The 18,545-nt window shown below is 42.0% G+C and overlaps 1 protein-coding gene and 1 long non-coding RNA gene across 5 annotated transcripts in view; one reads left to right on the forward strand and one right to left on the reverse strand.

The window, feature by feature from the left end:
• LOC138286216 (uncharacterized) overlaps window positions 1–960 on the forward strand; it is a 61,374-nt gene extending 60,414 nt beyond the window's left edge. For 3 of the 4 annotated variants that reach the window (XR_011201892.1, XR_011201886.1, XR_011201901.1), the window contains one exon: window positions 139–960. This is a non-coding gene — a long non-coding RNA (uncharacterized lncRNA). The remainder of the gene's footprint in view (window positions 1–138) is intronic. The other variant, XR_011201898.1, reaches the window with a different exon arrangement.
• MCC (MCC regulator of WNT signaling pathway) overlaps window positions 1–18,545 on the reverse strand; it is a 1,218,505-nt gene that overhangs the window by 853,082 nt on the left and 346,878 nt on the right. The window lies entirely within an intron of this gene.

The raw sequence follows: 18,545 nt of genomic DNA on the forward strand, positions 1-18,545 counted from the left end.
GAGGACTAGGGCTAGAGAGTGGGATGGGGAATTACATGTGTCATTGTCAGAAAAACAGTGGTTATATTGCTGTCAGCAAACTGGTAGGATCGCCTCAAGTAGTAGATTATTTATTATTCACTTTAAATTCCTACACAGGCTATATTATACATCGCTGAGTCTTCAAAAGTACGGTTTACGAGCGGATGACATCTGCACGCTGATGAGCAGAGCATGCCGATTTCTTGCATTTGGCATGGGCCTGCCCCCAGGTATTATGCTTCAGGGGAGAGGTTTAAGCTGCCTCATGGTTTCAGCACCGCTTACATCCACCCCATTGATGGCCCTGTTGGAATATCCCGAAGACCTGGATGCGGGCTACCGCAGGTACACTTCCCTCAGTTTATTATTGGCTAGAAGACGAATTAAGTGCTAGTGGGGTAGAGGTCGTGCACCCAAACTTAAAGAGTGGCTACGTGATTCAATATATTGTAAAGACCAGTTGGAAATGTATTGTATTTGTATTTTTATAGCGCTTACTACCCCTGAAAAGGCGTCAAGGAGTTATGCTGAACTGTTACCACCTAGTTCAAGACCCAGAGACACTTGGTGGCCATTAGAATCTTATTTGCTACACCATCCATCGGACAATCTAGCGGATACTACCTGACTAGCTATTCTTGCTGTTTACTGTGCTTATACTGCTGTGTTATTGAATGCCCCTGAGAAATACTAGATAAGTACTACATTATTGTCTCGTGGAGCTGGGGCGGATGACAAGGTGGGATCTGGAGAGAATGAGGGGACAGAGAACGCTACAGCAACAATGGACACTAGTGAGACTAATGAGGGATTGTGATGCGGCAATGCTGGTGAGATTGGTTACTCTTGACGTGCAAACTATGCTTATTATAATATGGTACCATAACATGTTTGATGTTAGAATTTATCTTATAATAAATTTCAATTACAAACAAAAGATGCTAAATTCAATCCTGGGCTCTAATGTTTGTCAATTTAGTACTATAAGGAATGGTTGATGTGTTTCTGAGATGTACACTCAATTTAGAAGCCTTGTTTTGAACACAGTGAAGTCCATTTAGATATTTTGGCAGGCCAGTGTAGATTATGTTTAAGTCTCCCGGTTTTATGGTATTTATTTTTTTAACATTTCCGTCTGTATTTATCCATATTTATTTTTTGGCCATCTTACTGGTATTTATCAATATTTATTTTGTGTTTTGTGAACAGATGAGGTGATAACTCTTATTTTTATGCATTTATTTAATGGATATGCATGCACTTTTACTTTGAAGTCTGTGAGATTTTAGCACATTATACAGCCAAAAATAATAAAATCATAAACCCACATTAAAAATAGTATAATAGCACATATACATGTTGAGATATGCAGTAATTTAAGCAAATCTCATTGAGCTTTGTTTTCCCCGATAGGTACAGCTATTGGCCTGAAAGTCACTCATCTCAGCATGGTGAATCACTCAAAAGAAGCCAAAGTATCTGTATTTTTCTACTTTTAAAAATACATACAGACAGGAAAGACAATGTTTTCTGTGTGTATTTATCTGTACAAATCAGTATAAACTGGGACCAGGGAGCCCTAATTATGTTGCAGTATTGCAACCAACCCACCATCAAGGCTGTAGTTACTGCTACATGATTGTTGATTTGCAGGTGTCAAGATGCATTGACCTTGCAATCCAGAGCCAACACTGAAAACAAACAAAGACATTTTGTGTAACATATAGGATAACTATATTGTTGGGTTGGTAAGTTGATCTCTGATATTGTTTGTGACATAACTGCTGATACTCTCCGTGTTTCCCACTCTCAATAATGAAACAAAACTTAATATTTTTACTGAGCTGCAATGTAATTAAATTTGATATGGTAATTATGAACAACACTCATGGTTATAATATGTTGTTCGCTAAAGAGAGCTACCTTCAATATAATGAAATAACTTTTTTAGTTTGGCTTACATTAAATGTAACATGTTGATCATTGGAAAAGGAAAAGCATTCATTAACCTCATATGGCTTACCTAAGAGCTTGGCAATCATATACTTGCTGAAATCAATCATGTTATACCATATTTGTCTAACAATGAAAACAAGTCCGTGCCAATTTGAGTGCATAATTCCAATCCGTAATGTTTTATGGAAACACTCAAGTACAAATAGAGTTTATCCTTAAAGGGTGACTCCTTGTGAGCTAAAAAGTGAAAACCGAATTTGTAATCCTAATGCAGGACTCCTTGTGAAACCAACACAGTGCAATATCTTTTACAAGTGTTGTGTGGGAATACTTCTGATTCCAATGATAGTTTTCATTGACTTCTCAAAGTAACACGTTACAAGGATTCTAAAAGCAAGTCTCATCTGCATGCAGCATCTATATATCACAATTGTCTTGAAGGTACTTTAATGGCCACTAAGTTCCTGAATACATGATCGGACGCACTCAAGGCTGTCCCACACATACCCATTGATTCATTCAACTTTTGACTAGCAGTTTGCAGTCAATAGTCTTAGGTAAGTGTCCAAGGGATATCAGTGTTGCCTCGTAATTTTCATCCAATGTAATGAGCAGCTCTTCTCCTGAAATTCTATATGTTTTCATGTTGTTTGTATTTCTCCCAGCATGCCAGAACTTAACACCTTCCGAAAGATAGAGGAGCTGGCACAAAATCTCTTGTGGGGTTCAATAGAGCAGTTCTAATGCAAAACCCATTGTAAGAGCTAGCCCAGCGGTAGGCGGCCGAGGACTGGGCAAGAGGATGTATGGTATCAAACAATATAAAAATGGGGCAAGAAATACTGCAATCTCCTTAATCTTGAGAATTGTTGGGGAAGTGAGGCTACAAAGGCGACTGCCATTGATTTATAGACACCCTTACCAAGACAGTTTCATGAGTGTATGTCAAGGAAATGTACAGCTGCGCCCACAGAAAGGTTTTAAGTCAGAAAGGTGCCTGAATTGTTACTATTCCCAGAATGTATGCCAATGCTGCTTTAAGAACTTGCAGCTCATCTCGAAAAGTGACTATTCTCCATCACTATGGCAAAAGAAAAGGTAAGTAAACCAGAGGGTTTGTTCATTCCTGCCCCGCAGTGGTAAATTTTGGGGACTTAAACGAATAGCATATGCAAATGTAGGGTAATCAGTCATCAACACCCATCTAACAAATCAGTTAATGTCATAACGTGAATGGACACATTATTCATTACGCCTGCACTGCATGGTTAATTCCCATTCCCTGGTTAATGTAGATCGCTTATTGGGGGCCACATTGCTACCCATAAATGAAAGCCTATCAGCAGCCAAATCGCTGCATGAATGAGAGACGGTGCCTGAATGCTAGCAGGGCCAATGGCACAGCTAATGAGCATGACGGGCTTTTCCTGCTGCAGGAAAAGTGTGTACTATCAGCTCACATGCAGACTCTAACAAATGGAGCTTTGAATTAACACCAGTCACTGGCAGAAAACTGCGACCGCCAGTCAATCGCTCCTCTGCATAAATTCTTTTATTGGTTATTTTTATGGTGGCGTTTAGCTGCTGCCAGGGGCAGAACGTGAATAATGTGGGAAACAGGGAGATTATACGGCTCGTGTGCTTGTATAATGCATTTTTTTCCAGGGTGAAACTTTTCAAGCAGCTGCAGAGTGTCGCCCAAGCGTTCTTCTTTCAACTGCAATTACAGCAAAAACCTCAAAAAACAAAATCTATATCCCTCAATCTACCTACCAGACGGCTCACTAGCATCGCCAAGTACACCTGGTGCTTCCTAACCAATGTTACAACAACTTCTGCATCGTGCGCATAGCCAAACGTTCGTGGGGAGAACATGCACGCAGGGTATCTTATGAAGTAAGCACCAAGGGTCTGTTTCCTTCACATACCAAGACTGATCGTTTGCAGAGAGGACTTTAATCAAGGACTTGCATGTGATTCATGTGAACCATTCGCGCTACTAGGTAGAAAGGAAGGAAGGACTTGAAATCTTGCTGAGAGAGTTGGTTGCAATTGAGAGGATATTGAGGGCTCCAGATAAGACCCGGTGGGAAGGAAGCAAAAGGACTTACAATTTTCAGCAGTTGTTTTTTAATGAACGAAAAAATAACATGCATGAAGACGATATACGTCTATACCTCAAGCAGTCGTAGTAGCTATGAAACACATCTTTCGTTTATAAGAAAGGCTAGTCCAATTATATTTAACATGGTTTAAAGGGTTAATGAAGGTTTAGGTTAAAAAAAACAACTGAAAACAAAAACAAAAATAAATATTATTTTCCTTTTGTTGCACTGACTCCATGTTCTGTTGATAGTGGGCGTCTGCTGAAGTATCTGCATCTCATTTGATACACTTTACTTCCGATCGCAGCATTACCGAAGGGAACAACAGGGAACTCCACCACCCGCCTGGCTAGGTGGATGCTGAGAAGCTGCCTATATGTTTTAGTCACCGCATTACTCTCAAACTGAACTGCTATAGGGACAACATCTAGGTCTGCATGTGCCTCTTTCCAATGTCTCTTCCCCTTTCTTCCTTCTCGGATTGTCCCCCTCCCAAAACTTTGCAAAGTGCTTCACTCAACTATTGCATTCAGCATGGGATATAAACTGAAAGCATGAAAGAAACAATAAAACATAACCGAGAGCCTGTAGAGTAAACTCTAACCACCTGCTGATAAGAATGATAATGTTCACGCATATCTCACAGTGGTTGGCATTGCATCCGTAGATAAGATAAGAGCACCTCTGTGGCCACTCACTCATGACACCAAAATGCTTCCCACACAGGAACACAACAAATACAGCACTCTGCCAACCAGCCATTCCCCACGATATAGCGTGCAAACGTCCGATAATGCACTTCGGATCCCACAATGGGGTATGGAATGCTAAATAGTACAATACAAATTCCTTTCCACCACCTAATACAAAGAAAGCAATAAAACAAAATGCATTCATTTAGCAATTAATGTAAGGGTCTAAACAGAAGCTGATGTTGATTTATAGATTGTAGAGATGGCAGGATCATGTGATCAAAGGCGGCTGCTATTAATGACAAGTGGTGGGGCAGTGTGTGGGGGGTTTATGGAGGTGGGGGGGGGGGGTAAATAACAAAAATAAAGGAAAAAAGTACTTACCTGCCGCTGCCAGTAGCAGTCTCAGTGTTTTTCTGCTCCGGACCTGACTCCTAATACTCCATGGGCTGGTGCACACCGCGCAGGCTCCCAGCTGCCAATCAATACGCTGCTCTCATGTTGGTATTATTATTTAACAGCATGAGAGCAGCACCATGATTAGCTTGAGCATGCTGGTTTAACGCTCACTCGGGGCTTGGGAGCCTGTGCCTCTTCTCCACCTGGTCATGCAGCACAGCTCGAGTTGAGAGATCTAAGTGTGCATGTTGGTTTGGCCATTCTTAGACAGCCGGCCAAACCGACAAGTGCATTTACAGTGTGCACTAATACTCCTCCCCCTGCTGTCATCATGGACCGCCCCACCTTAGACTTGGCTGGCTCTAGTGCTGTAAGAAAAATAAAATGATAATAAAACGGTTTTACTATCATTTTATTTTTCACGTTTCCCTCTGCTGGCTCTCATCGGGGGGGATGGGGGTGACGCTCCTCCGCCATAACAGAGGAGCAACCACTGGATGTGATGTGCTTGAGATGAAAAAGAGGAGTTTAGGGATATAACCTTTAGAATGTGTTAAGCAGTTGGAGTAAGATTGGCTGGGTAGTTGTGGTTTTCCCATGAACTTCCCGTAGTTTACAAGTAACAGGGCTCCTGTTGGGTGATTAAACTATTTACTGGTGATAAGGATGGGGTCTGTATGAGAAGGCAAGGATGCTGCAGTACAGTTAGCGGCAGAGCAAGTATATTATGGGTTATAATACTAGCAAGAAATATAAACCCATAGTCCCCTGTTAGGACTTAAAACAGGCATAGTGAAAGAACATTGGAGCAATCACACCCGGGGGCTCTGGTGCCATTGCACCTGCTGTATTAGTGATAACTAGGCCACAGAGTACAGCGAGTAGCAACTGCAACCAATAACCCGTGTAGACTCCATGCTAATGTGATAAGGGAGGGAGCTCTAGAGTTCTGTCTTCTGTGTCTAACAGAAGTAGGTGTCCCTGTGACCTAAGCCTCTTCCTCTGATCAAGTGAACTGGAAACTGTCTCTATTCCATGTGTGCACTCCAGGAATAGTGCCTGCTGTGTAAGCAGTGTTGGTTTGGGAGCAGAAAGCAGACATGGAAAATGTGCTCTTTTCAGTTCCACACTGTGAGTGTGGCAAGTGCCTTTAAGAAACCCAAGTGTGTCCTCTCTGAGCTAATTGCCAGGGGGACAAGATGGTGATTACTCTGTCCAATACTTAAACCATCTAATATCCCTATACACTTAGGAGAAACAAAATATGCCAACCCCTTACAATCCTTACTAAAGGGTTCAGTAGAGGCAACAGCAATAACTTTTAGTGTAGAACCCTCACTCCCTCTAATAGTGGTATGCTTCATCATCGGGTTCACCCTGACCCATAAAAGTCAGGATGGGCTCGACCATAGTTCAGGGAGCTCTTAGGATATTTGTATTTGGGGCACTTACCGGTAAAATATTCGTCATCCACACCTGGGTATCCCTTTAATAGCGGTGTGGACAGGAAAAATTTAAATCACTAGATGTAGGGCTCTAAGGATATAATGGTCCATTGACCCTGCTGTTATTTTTCTGTTCATCCACCTCTAAAAGCGGCATCTTAGTAGGCCCTATGCCGACTAGGGTTTCCCCTATATCTTTTATGGTCAAACCAGCCGGGGGGTGTTAGGTTTTCTCTAAAATAACCCATGTCACTCTGCCTTTTCGCGGTCCACCGTGGCAAGATCTTACACTAATTGGTACTGAGAATACTCCTTTGAATTTGTAAATTACCTTCAGAACTCCTGGATTCGATACCTGCAATCTTGTTATGACAGTCCTACCGAACACTTTTACGTTTTTTTCGCTTTACCATTTTTCCTCGAGGGTAACTTCATCAGATGAGAGTTTCATAGCTCCTTGTTTCAATTAGAGGCACACTGTCTGGCAATTAACTAACAAATATTAGAACATTGGAACGTTGGCAGCTCCATTGAAAACAATGGAGTGCTCCGGGCTTTTACTGGCCGGTAAAAGCCCGCAGCACCAACATTCCAGTGTTCTCTTTGTTCACAGCAATAGCTGTGAACAAAGCCTCACGGAGCACGAGGAGATTTTAATCCCCTTGGCATTCGTGAGGAATTTGTTTTATTTAATAGAACATTCTGTCCTGAATGTTCTATTAGCCTTAGAACCCGCCGTAGCGGGCTCTACCGGCTATTAAAGGCCCTCTCCCTTGTTAAAGGCCAGAGCCGACGCGGAGCGGGCCTTTAATAGTCGGTAGAGCCCGCTACGGCGGGTTCTAAGGCTATATTATTGCTAGATGAGTCTGGATTACATCATTTTGAGTGATGGCATGCTTGCAGTCTTCTTAGTACACCCATGAATTAAAAATCTGTCTCCAGACACATACAAAGTTGACTTCATTCTCACCCCTGCTACAATGTATATGCTCAAAGTTTACTATATATAGATTTACCTTTCTGTAACTGCACTCTAACATCTGTTTCATGACGCTAGCTAAGCTTACTGGACTGGCTAGTCAGCACCACACAAAAGGAAGACACAGGGTGACCTTCCCTTGCACATGACCACTTCCACGATATACACCACATCATGCTGTATGGTATTTGCTCTTCGCAGTCTACCTTCACACAAGATGGTATCATGTAAAAACGCTTCTTAGTTTGCAGATCTATACTTTCAATCTTACTTATGAGCTCCCTACTTTCCTTTATCATATGTGATATGAGGCAATGTCGGAACTTTGAACCACAGAGTGGAAGAGTGGTGAGACAAGGCGGCTCAGAAAGCAACTAACAGAAACAAAGGACCAACAAATATAAGTGGCAAAATGAGGGTGAGGAAATAGGAGCAAAACAAATAGAGAAAATAAAGAATGCAATTGAGACTGCATTTAATCCTTGCTTCAGCTGAGCATAAATGTTTATCTCCTTTTTTAGGTGGAGATGTGGTTGCAGCAGTGAGAAACAACATCCTATTTACAATAGGTGCTGGCATCCCTCTTGAGAGGTGGAGGCATGTTTTGCTTATAGTAATATTCCTATATAAATCCATGTCAGCTAAGCACTTTGCACCCAGGTCCTGGTCAGAAGGCAGAAAGTTGCTTAAACTCCCTGGGTTAAGAATAAGAAAAGCAAGGGCCATTTGAAACCAAAGCTGACCCATTCTGGAGCATCAGCAATGCCAAAGGTAGCTTCATTCATTATTTTATTTGCATTTTAAAGATATGACTGCCACTCTAACAGAAGCGGTGTACATGAGAGAACCCACTGTCAGGTGCTAGTGTCTCAAATTTACTGTGGGACCAACATGTATAATTAATTAGGCCAGAAAACGTGTGTGTTTAGACTTAAAATATTAAATGTTAACGTACAGAAATATTTTGATATCAAACATGTGACTTATATTGGTTCCTAAGGAAGAACTACAAAGGAATAAAGCCATTCTACTTGAAGGACTGATTGTTCGAATCCTTCTTCCTTGAGCAGTCTTGATACTCATAATGGGCTGCAGCGGTGCTAATGCCCTATACATGGCAGATACATGGGTCTACTCTAAATGAAGCCTGAGAAGAAAGTAGAAGAGATTAAATAAACATCCATTGTGTCACCTAATTATCCTGGCAATGTTCTCCATATATGCTCATTAGGCAATCACTGTTGTCAAGTATAATCAGAATATATTATCAGAATTTTCTTGCAAGCAAAAAGCCTTCAATCATCTGATGACTAGATTCTAATTGCAAAATGGACAACATTCTGGGTGAAAGGCAAGAGTAGTGGCAGCTCCTCGCAATGGCGAAGGAGCATCACCCCACTGGCTAGAAGCCAGCAACTGAAAAATAAAACAATATTTTACTATAATTTAATTTTTCAGCTGCTGGCTGAACCAGGATGTGCAGGGAGGGGCAGGGCCTGGACATGGAGTGCACTTAAAAGTGCACATGTCAGTTTGGCCAGTCAGCCGCCTTAGGCTGGCCAAACTGACATGCGCATTTAGGTTTCTCCAACCTGGCTGTGTTGCACAGCCAGGTTGGAGAAACAGCACAGACTCCTGTACACTGTCCGAGCGGTAGACCAAGCCACCCAGGCCAATCCTGGTGCTGCTCTCATGCTAGGTACAACATGGAAGAAGCACCAGGGTTGCGTGGGGAGCCTGTGCTGGTGTCCCGGGGACTGCTGGGACACCATCAGAAGCTGGAGAGAAGAGGAGCAATGAGGCCGGCAGCAGGTAGGTACATTTTTTGTATTCTTTCCCCCGAGACCTCCCCCCCTCCATTGCCGCCCTCATGAGATTTGTGGCAGCCGCAAATGGGCAGGAGTGGGACAAAATTATAACTATTTGCAGTGGTTTCTGTTTTATTGATATTCTCCTTTCACTGGAGAACAAGCAAAGGACTGTAACTGTAACCAACTTGTGTGCACTTTAAGAAGTGCGGTATGCTTTGAATTCTTTGTAAAGTGCATTAATGTCAAAATTCTACTCCAGATGTAGAAGGAAACCTAGATAAGTTTCCAATCTTGAAAGACTGCCCTATTAAATCAGACCCTATGTTACAAGGGTCATATTTTAGAAATTTCTGAGAACAGACACAACTAGGTCATAATCATTTAGATTTACTGTCCCTTATTTCACTTTATTTGAGCTAGTACCCACATATTTTCCTGGGTTTTTCCTTTTTTGTTAGTGTACTGGTGTGTAAAAGGCTGCAGCAACATTCTCGAAACCTTGTTGTGCTGGCAGGTGTTTTTCATTCACGAATCCTGTCTGAGCCAGCTCCTTTCACGGTATGAATATAGGCACGTTTTTACCAATCATAGAGAATACCATAAAAGGGCAACGAATAGAGAAATGTTGCTTGCGCGCACCAATTTTAATTCAGTTTTCAAAAACTTTAATTTAGCAGTTACATTCCTATTCAGAGAGAATGCTCTCAAAATAGAAGCAAAGCAGATCTATTGGACTTTGACTAAAACAAACCTCAGGGTAACCCACAGTCAGAGTAAACCAGAGTCTGACTGCAAACAAGTACCATCGGGACCAATCAATCTGCTTCCAAGCCCTCTCTATTTATAAACCAATTAATGTCCGAGGTACCCAGCTTTTTCTCACAATCTTTCAATTACTGTTCCGCCCAGAATGACCAACTGGCTCCATACCTCGATGTAAAGTATTTTCAGCTCGGAACTTTTTATCTACCGATAGCTGCCATAGGGTTATAAGTCTAATTCGTTTGGTGGAAGCAAACCAAGACTACAACACCCACAAAGCATTCGGCTAACTGTGTTTGTAAGGACATGATGTAGGTAATCACCCTCGTTGTAACCCCGAGCTGTTCGAGAGTTTTGGAATTCAGTTATAGTTTAGCCACCAATACATATGCAGAAGACAGTTCAAAGCATCAACTGTTCTCTCTGTAAAGAGTATTTCCTGACCACCTCTCCGTCATGTCTGAATGCCCTCTCATGAAGTACCTAATCTGCTTAACAGTGCCTCCCCCTTCTAACCTCTGTTCTATGAGAAATATATCCTACTAGAAATCAAAACTCAATCGTCTCTCTTCTGTTTTCTCCATAGTCTTCGAGCTCTACTGCTCTCTTGGGTTGGTTCTTCCTAAACAATGTTTTTTTTCAGTAATGTTTAGACGTCACACAAAGCAAAAATGGCTTCCAATATCTTCTTGAATTCAAGTCAACACAGACATTTGTGTTTTTTCTCCTAAATAAACCCTGAAAACAAGCAGGTGTAGCTTTTAGAGAGACAGTAATTTTATACCTGCAGAATTACTTCACCTTGATGAGGAATTACAGAATTTTGCAGAAAATCGTAATTATGCAGATCTGAATTATGCATGACTCTTTCAATAAAGGAATTAGCCATTTGTATGTACAATGTTAGTAAAAATGGTCTCAAAGTGAGACAGACAAGACTACTTAGCTGACAGAAAGAGAGAGAGAGATTGAGAAAGAGAGAAACATTGAAAGAGTGAGGGTCCTTCACATTAGGAGACATTCAGAAATTGGACTTGGTTGAATGGGGCACAAAACAGGAAGAGGATAAGAAAGAGTATGATAGAGAGAGAAGTGATTATAGTTGTCTTACAAGGTCTTTTAATGTCATTTCAATGCAAATTTTGAAATATAAATGGCAGGATATTTTTAGAGTGAAATGTCTTCAATTTAATGAAACATTTAAACAATATTATAAAATGTGTTCTTTTCTGGGCTATACTCCATTTTTTGGCGAATACACCGTGGAGCTGTAACACAAACTGTGATTTTCATATTAATAGAATACCCTAAGGATAGAATTGAAAGACAAACTACCTAATGTCAAGCTCTCGTTATTTGGAAATAAAAGACCAATTGAAATGGAAATAAACTATTACTGAGGTACAATTACGATAAGCAAACTCGTTAATACACATTAACTTAATTGTTGTGCTGTAGTGGATCCTGTTATTTTTATTGCGACTCAGGAGATTAGCTTAGTCTTTTGGCTTGCAGGCCTGTGCCCCCATAAACCTAGTGACTTTTAACCTACTTAGCTTGCTCTGTTTTAGCCCATTTATTTTACTATTTCTTTTTAAATGGCTGCTGTGTTTATAGTTAGAGAAATGTTTTGATTTTGCGTTATCAGTGCCACTCTGTGATGGCATCACTATCAGCGTCATAATCAAGTGATGTAAGTAGGTAGGCACATCATGCCCCCTTCTCACTTATGAGTGACAGGAACATAATGTACACTTGTGGGGGATTGTTTACATAATTGCTGCCACAAGCATGCTTCCTTATCTATTGTTTTGTAACATACCTGCGTCAGGGGTCCTACATGGTCTGTATAAATACACCTTACACAGACAAGGTTCTCAGAAGGATTCCTACCAGATGCCATCACCGCCATCTATGCTGCACATCACTTCACTGCACAATCCAGCCTTCGTGTCACCACAGAGTCTGATATAGGGACCTTATTCCAAGGTAATGAGGGTTGGGGGTGCTTCTCATGGACATGGTACTAGCAGATTAGGGTTATCACACCTAGCTCTCATTAGGTTAGAGATTAGCTTCTCCATGCTAGGGCTTTTGCATCTCATGTTATTGTAAGATGGTGGGGGTCTTTGTATTCACGACTCTCATCTTCGCAATTATGTTTCTTTTATTATTTAATATCCTAATCATCTCAGCTCATGCATTTTACTGTAGATTGCAGTCTTTTCATTAAATATATTGAAAACGTTCCTGCATCGCCTTCATTGCAGGGCGTGACTGAGACTTCTTGCTAATGTGAGAAAAGGGTAACCCTCATTCCACCACGACTCCCCTGAGATGTTGCATTCTAGAGTCCATGCCAGAAATCACGTTTTACTGTTTTGGTATTTGGTGAGGTACTGCTTGTGAGCAGGGAGGATTGGGTCAACAGTTGCGACTTGTTGTAGGATTGGCCTAGTCACCTACACACAAAAGTGCTGTCATCCCTAACCCCGCAGTCTCGCCTAATAGCAAGGATTGTAGTGCACAGGAGATCAAGACAGTAAAGCCCTGACTTCCTCGTAAGCCTGAATCCTGAGTACACACTCCAAGAGTCAGGAGAACCTCTCCAGCTGTATGGGAGAAGTGAGGCACATGAAAATAATGGAGCTTTGCTGCTCTCAGCATGCAACAGAATCTCTGGCAAGGGAATGCTTACTGCCCAGCTATGCTTTAGGAGAGAGCACATATTAAGGTTAATTTTAAAAACGCGGTCTCCAGTCCAGAACAATACGAGTGCTGTTTGAGATTACATAAAATGGCCACTGCCAACATTACGTCTAGAGTAACCGATGCTAGGCCTGTAAACCAAGCAGCTGGGAGTTTTCACGCTTCGTGACGGTAAACCATAGCATGAGGGCTCTTAACATGGGCATGCATCCTTCAATCCTGCATAGTTATCCTCACAATGGCAAAGTCACTTTTAAAGTCACCATTGCTAAATAGGAGCTTCATTGAGTGTGTACTGGAGGTGAGGAGGAAAGCAGGAGAACAGACTGGTACCCATTAATGTCAACACTCGGAAACCACATGCACTAAAGCAGTATTCCTTGGTTTCTATCTTTGAACTTCCAGCTTTTTTTCCACCCATGAAAATGTTTTAACTGGATATCCTAGACCCTTTCTCTTGAGAGGAATGCTTGTAATCCTCTAACATTCAGTATTTATTTATTTATTTCAGGGGTTTTAGCTGAGGTGCAGATACTTACTTGGCTTGTATTTTCTTTTAAAACAGACATTTTGCCTTCTGGAATGCTGAAAATTGCCTCCTTGCCAGGATTACCCTTTGTACTGAAGATGCACTCCCCCTAATCTGGGGTTTCTTATGAAGAAGGTGGCTATATTAAGTGTTATAAAAAAAGGAAAACTATATTTATATTTGAGCAGCAAAACCTGAAGGATGCTTGCTCATCCTCCTACTGTTGACAGACAGGAACGTGAGTCGGTGACAGTGCTGGCATGTGGAGACCGGCGGTTTAGTGAAAATCATGTTTATGCCAGTTTGGTGAAGGGATTTCTCTAAAACTCTACTGAAAGTCCAATACCAGTTCCTGGTCGTACTGAGGACATCAACCAACAGCATGGACGCAGATAATGCTTGTAGGGAAAGAACTAACTAAGGCTGTGAAGTAAAGTCTGTGTAGGTGCACCGGGCGTTCTGGATATTGCCAGCCAACTGCAGTGGAGACGTCTGGTCCATGAAGGAGGTCATGTTGATTTATTCTTCAGAACCACAAATTCCAAATCCACAGTTCCGAATGCAGTTTGTTGTCCCGCCATATCTGTTTTCGTATAATATCTTTGTTGGAATATCAAGAAATATAATCATCAGCTATCAGAACATCCTCACTATCACTGAAAAGAAAAAGGACAAAATACCATGTTACCCACTTGACTTAGACACTACCGTTTCCAGGGCTATAAATCTCGGTTCTGGTGGTTAGGGAGAGATAAGAATAATTTGGTGGGTAAGACTAAAATACTATTTTATAAAGCAAAGAACCAGAGACAGGTTGAGGCTAAACATATACACTACTAGCACAACAACAGCCAAATTGCTTCCTAGTAAACTTCTCATAAGCCATCTAGGTAAATCGTACTCAAAAAGGGACAAATGAGGGAATCAGAATTCTTCACCTGACCTCAAAGTTTCATTGCTTGGCATTTCGCTTGTGCCCCTTTGTGGTTCTTTTGAGCTAGCCGCTTTCTGCTTCTGTGACTACCAGCGCTTATGTCTCTCCTGCTCTACAGAAGACTTATTAGATCGGACACTCAGCCTCGTAGGGATTAGGACTCCTTCCTGAGCTCCTAAAAAATAGATGCTTTGGCTGCACTGCAGTCTGTTCTGTTCAGTGCTCATAACTACTGTTCGTAGCAATACCAGGTCTGCCGCCCTCAACACTGCAGCGCCTCTTCAATCCAAAATGTATTAACAGATGAAGATAAATCATTATTCGCCCGAATCCACCCCCTTTGCCTCTACCTGGAAGTTAGGAAAGTAAAATCCAGTTTCTGAGGTATTTCAAGAAATCAGCATCTTAAAACAAGCGTGGTCACTCTCAGTAGTAGGGTGAAGGCAGGAATTGTCAATGGTGACTTATATGGTGCAAGCACCGGTTTTAAAGATGCAGGAAACAGGAACCTAAGAGTGTTTTAGCAACACTGGGACTGCTTTCAGCAAAGCTTCCACGTAGCATTGTTCGGGAATAGGATGAGAAACAGTGTTGATAGAATTCCCCTCTCTCTGATACTGAGGTAGGAGATGTAGTCTAAAGACCAAACCTGTCACATTTGGAACCTGGGTACCATGTTCGATTCCCAATGTCGACTCATCATGCTGAGATTCTGCACAAATCACACTCTCCCAGTACCTTAAAAAGGATTCTGACCTTGTGTAATGTTATCTGGTGCTCATGTAAAGCGCTCCAGTGCCCTTGGGACACGCTTGATGGCCAAAAAGAAACATTCCAGAAAGAGGAGATGTCCCACTGTCACCCACACAGCTGTACCGATTATTTGTTATAAGTGTAATCTTTCGGTCCCTTGTCTTAAAAAGTGCATGTAACAGTCACTGGAATGTTTAATAACAAAATTATAATAACATTTAGAAAAAACGTAAAAGTTCTGATTGGTAGAGTTCGAATTTTGTAGTAGATACCTGCTGGTCCCTTCACGAGCAACGCGCCTTGAACGGGAAAAAATAAGCACTGGAGCAACACAATTTGTAAATATTTATGTGCTGAAAATAAGAAACTGTGGTATGAAATTAAATACGATGCAATATTTATGTTACTTGACAAAACATTGTGGGGTCATCATTGTGAGAAACGAGATTCTAACAGTACAACTGATGTGAAAAGGGGCACCTGCTATGTATGACTTCTCAGTCTTAGTACTTATGTTTCTATCTTTTCGTTTTCTAGACCTGATCGTCTCTCTTTATTTTTCATGTGCAGAAATAAAGACATTTTAAGTGCAGCAGTACAGACCCTATGGCTCGCAGTTTGCCAGAATATAAACTGACCCACTTGCGTGCCACAGTTCTCACCCTGTGCAAGCACTCCCCCTACCAGCCATTCCGGGAAACACGCCAGGTTCCACGTTTGCTAGACTCTGCTTATCGCCCGGTTGAAAATAGCCAACAGTAGACAGACGAGTCTGCGAAGGTATGATTGAGACATGCAAGTGCTGATCCAAGAGGAGGGAGATAACAAAATGAGAATAGCTGAAAGGTAAGAGGCCATATTAGTGCGGAAAAAGACAAGGGGAGCACTCATGGAATTTTAGGCCATGGGTGACAAAAACACAGAAGTATCAAAAGAGAACAGGGTTGTAAGAAGAGATTTGTGAATTGAACTAATGGAGACAAGAATGATAGCGAAGACCAGATTAAGCAATGCTTGTTAAAAAGTGTTCGCTTTTTTATTTCACTTTTATGGCTCAATTTCCCTTAGAAGTGGAAGGCAGATTGGTGCACATTACTATAATGCAACCATCCCATTACTGCTACTTTCGGCAGCCGTCCAGAATCTAACTGCATTGCGGTCGGAAATAAATCCAGCGCTCGCTGATAATCTTTAAATGGTTATTGCCCTTGTTAAGAATATTACAGAAATCAGCAAAGAGGCATTGATGTAAGGTTAGATATTCAAAATGAGAAATTGAAAAGCCAGTGCATTTAATTTATAGATCACAACCTATGCCCAATTGACTTTCTGAGTTACTTTATTTGCATATTAGTGATCACCGATTTCATAAACCCGTTTGACGTGTATTATTTAAGTATTTTGAAAACCCGGGCCGCGTATCAATTAAGGATACAGCAGTAGATAGGAACGACGGCATGATAAGGTGACCAATCAGAAACTGAGACTCCAACAGCCAGACTGACAGCTTCCTGGTGTGGTAGGGAGCATGGGGAGTGTGTGCCTGTCAGCAGGAACGGGCTGCAGTCCGGTGCCACCAATGGATACACACTGCACCACACCGACCACAGAAGTGGAGCCACAGTAAAGCAAAGCATCTGTCGCAGGGACATGCGGAGCTCAAGTCATGTAGAGCATAAGATGTGTGGACCCACTGTCAGTGAACAAGGAAAGAAGTAGGTGATGTAGAACGTCACATGTTCACCCCCGAAGGTACTAAGGAACCAGCTGTTTTCGCGATCTCTGGAAAAGCCAAAACCGAATCATATGTCCAGTAGACAGGGATGTATCCCATGGTTCCTTTGGGACATGAAGATAAAACTAAACAACCGTCTCTAGACCATCCTGCAAGGCGCACCCACAGAAGACCCGGAAGGAGGGAGATTCCACCTGCTGCAGTTTAAGGCCAAGAAGCTTGGCCTCTTACAGCAGGAGTCACAGCACATAAGGCTCAAGGTGCGACCACGGCCTGAGGTGTAAGTAGAAGGGCTGGTGGTGGGTTTGAGGATGGCTGGATAGTTTGGTTGCACAGGGCACAGAATAGGATGTTTTCAACACGCATTAACATGGGGAGACAACGTGTAGGAAGGTGGGTCTCTTAAACCTGACACACAAAAGGTGATGGGAGATGGCAGTTTGTCTAACAACTGGCAATCAGTTGGGGTAGCATACCAACACATCGTTCTTTTGCGCACCATGCCACCGGACTTTCGACCAAGCCATATGAAAATCAGACTTGACCCTTCTCCTAATAAAGCGCGCTTCCTTCTGGCTATCAATTTCTATGTGCTTTAGGCAGAAATCTTTACATGGTGCTTGCATTCTGAGCATATAGGCCTGCAAGTGCCTTTAATCTGGCAGAGCTAAAGCAAAGCTGGTGCTCTAACCCTCTCTCCCGCATTTAGAGTAAATGCAGCCTCTAGATCGACATGTTCCTGACTTATAATGCTTGGCTTTATGCATGGTTTTTCTTCTTTTCTCCCACCTTTTTTGAGCCCTGATTCTCATCCTTTTTACCCAATAAACCCTTGTAGTCCACAATTTGCTGTGCTCTATCGAGTCATTTCATGCTGTGAAGGTCTCACGATATTGGGTTTAAGTGTAACAGCTGGACTGTATTGCAGTCTTAAAGAACTTTCAGAGCACCTTTGTTTTTTTTCATGTTTATTACAGATCAAAGAACAAACAACTGTAACAAAGAGAAACAATTGCAGCAAAACACATCAAAACACAATATTTCCTATGACCATCCAGATCACGTTGTTTGGAGGCATAGAACTGAATTGCAATATAAACAACTAGGAATTGTATTACCTTGTATTAGTCACATTCTCAGCAAGCCATTTTTAGGTTTTGCCTACCAGACAGCGCAACATGCGTGGTTGCAAAAGGTCTCTGGTGGGCTTACCAAAAACTTAGAGTGGGTTTGAAGTCCACCAACTTGTTATCATTAGTTGGCTTTAGTGTCACTTTCATTTCCTTGCTTCTTATTCAATGGCTTTTCATGCCCACCCTGCATTTGACGTTACACTGGACAATAGCCTTTTAACCATCCTCTTGATTGCCTGACTTGTGTCCTTCTACAGGTCACTTTTAGGAAACTACTTTTTTATTTGTGGGCAGACACTCCATCACGTACTTCTCCCCCCACACACTCTGTGTTCCTGTCTCCCTCATTTGCAAGCTCCCTCTCGTTTGCTTCTGCCAGTGCCAAATCCCCTCCCTCCCCCATGCTCTATGTTGCTTTCTCAATTTGGTGTCTCTCTTCCCACCCCTCATGTGCTGCTTTTGCACTCTCCAGTCCACTCCCCATTAGTCCAATTATATCACTCCTCTGTTGCCCCCAAGCCTAATGTCTTTTTAAACATGTTAATTTTTGGTGGTGAGAGGGGACGAGGCAAACCAGGCTGC

The sequence above is a fragment of the Pleurodeles waltl genome, chromosome 1_1 (genome assembly GCF_031143425.1).
Source record: "Pleurodeles waltl isolate 20211129_DDA chromosome 1_1, aPleWal1.hap1.20221129, whole genome shotgun sequence".
Taxonomy (NCBI): Eukaryota; Metazoa; Chordata; class Amphibia; order Caudata; family Salamandridae; genus Pleurodeles; species Pleurodeles waltl.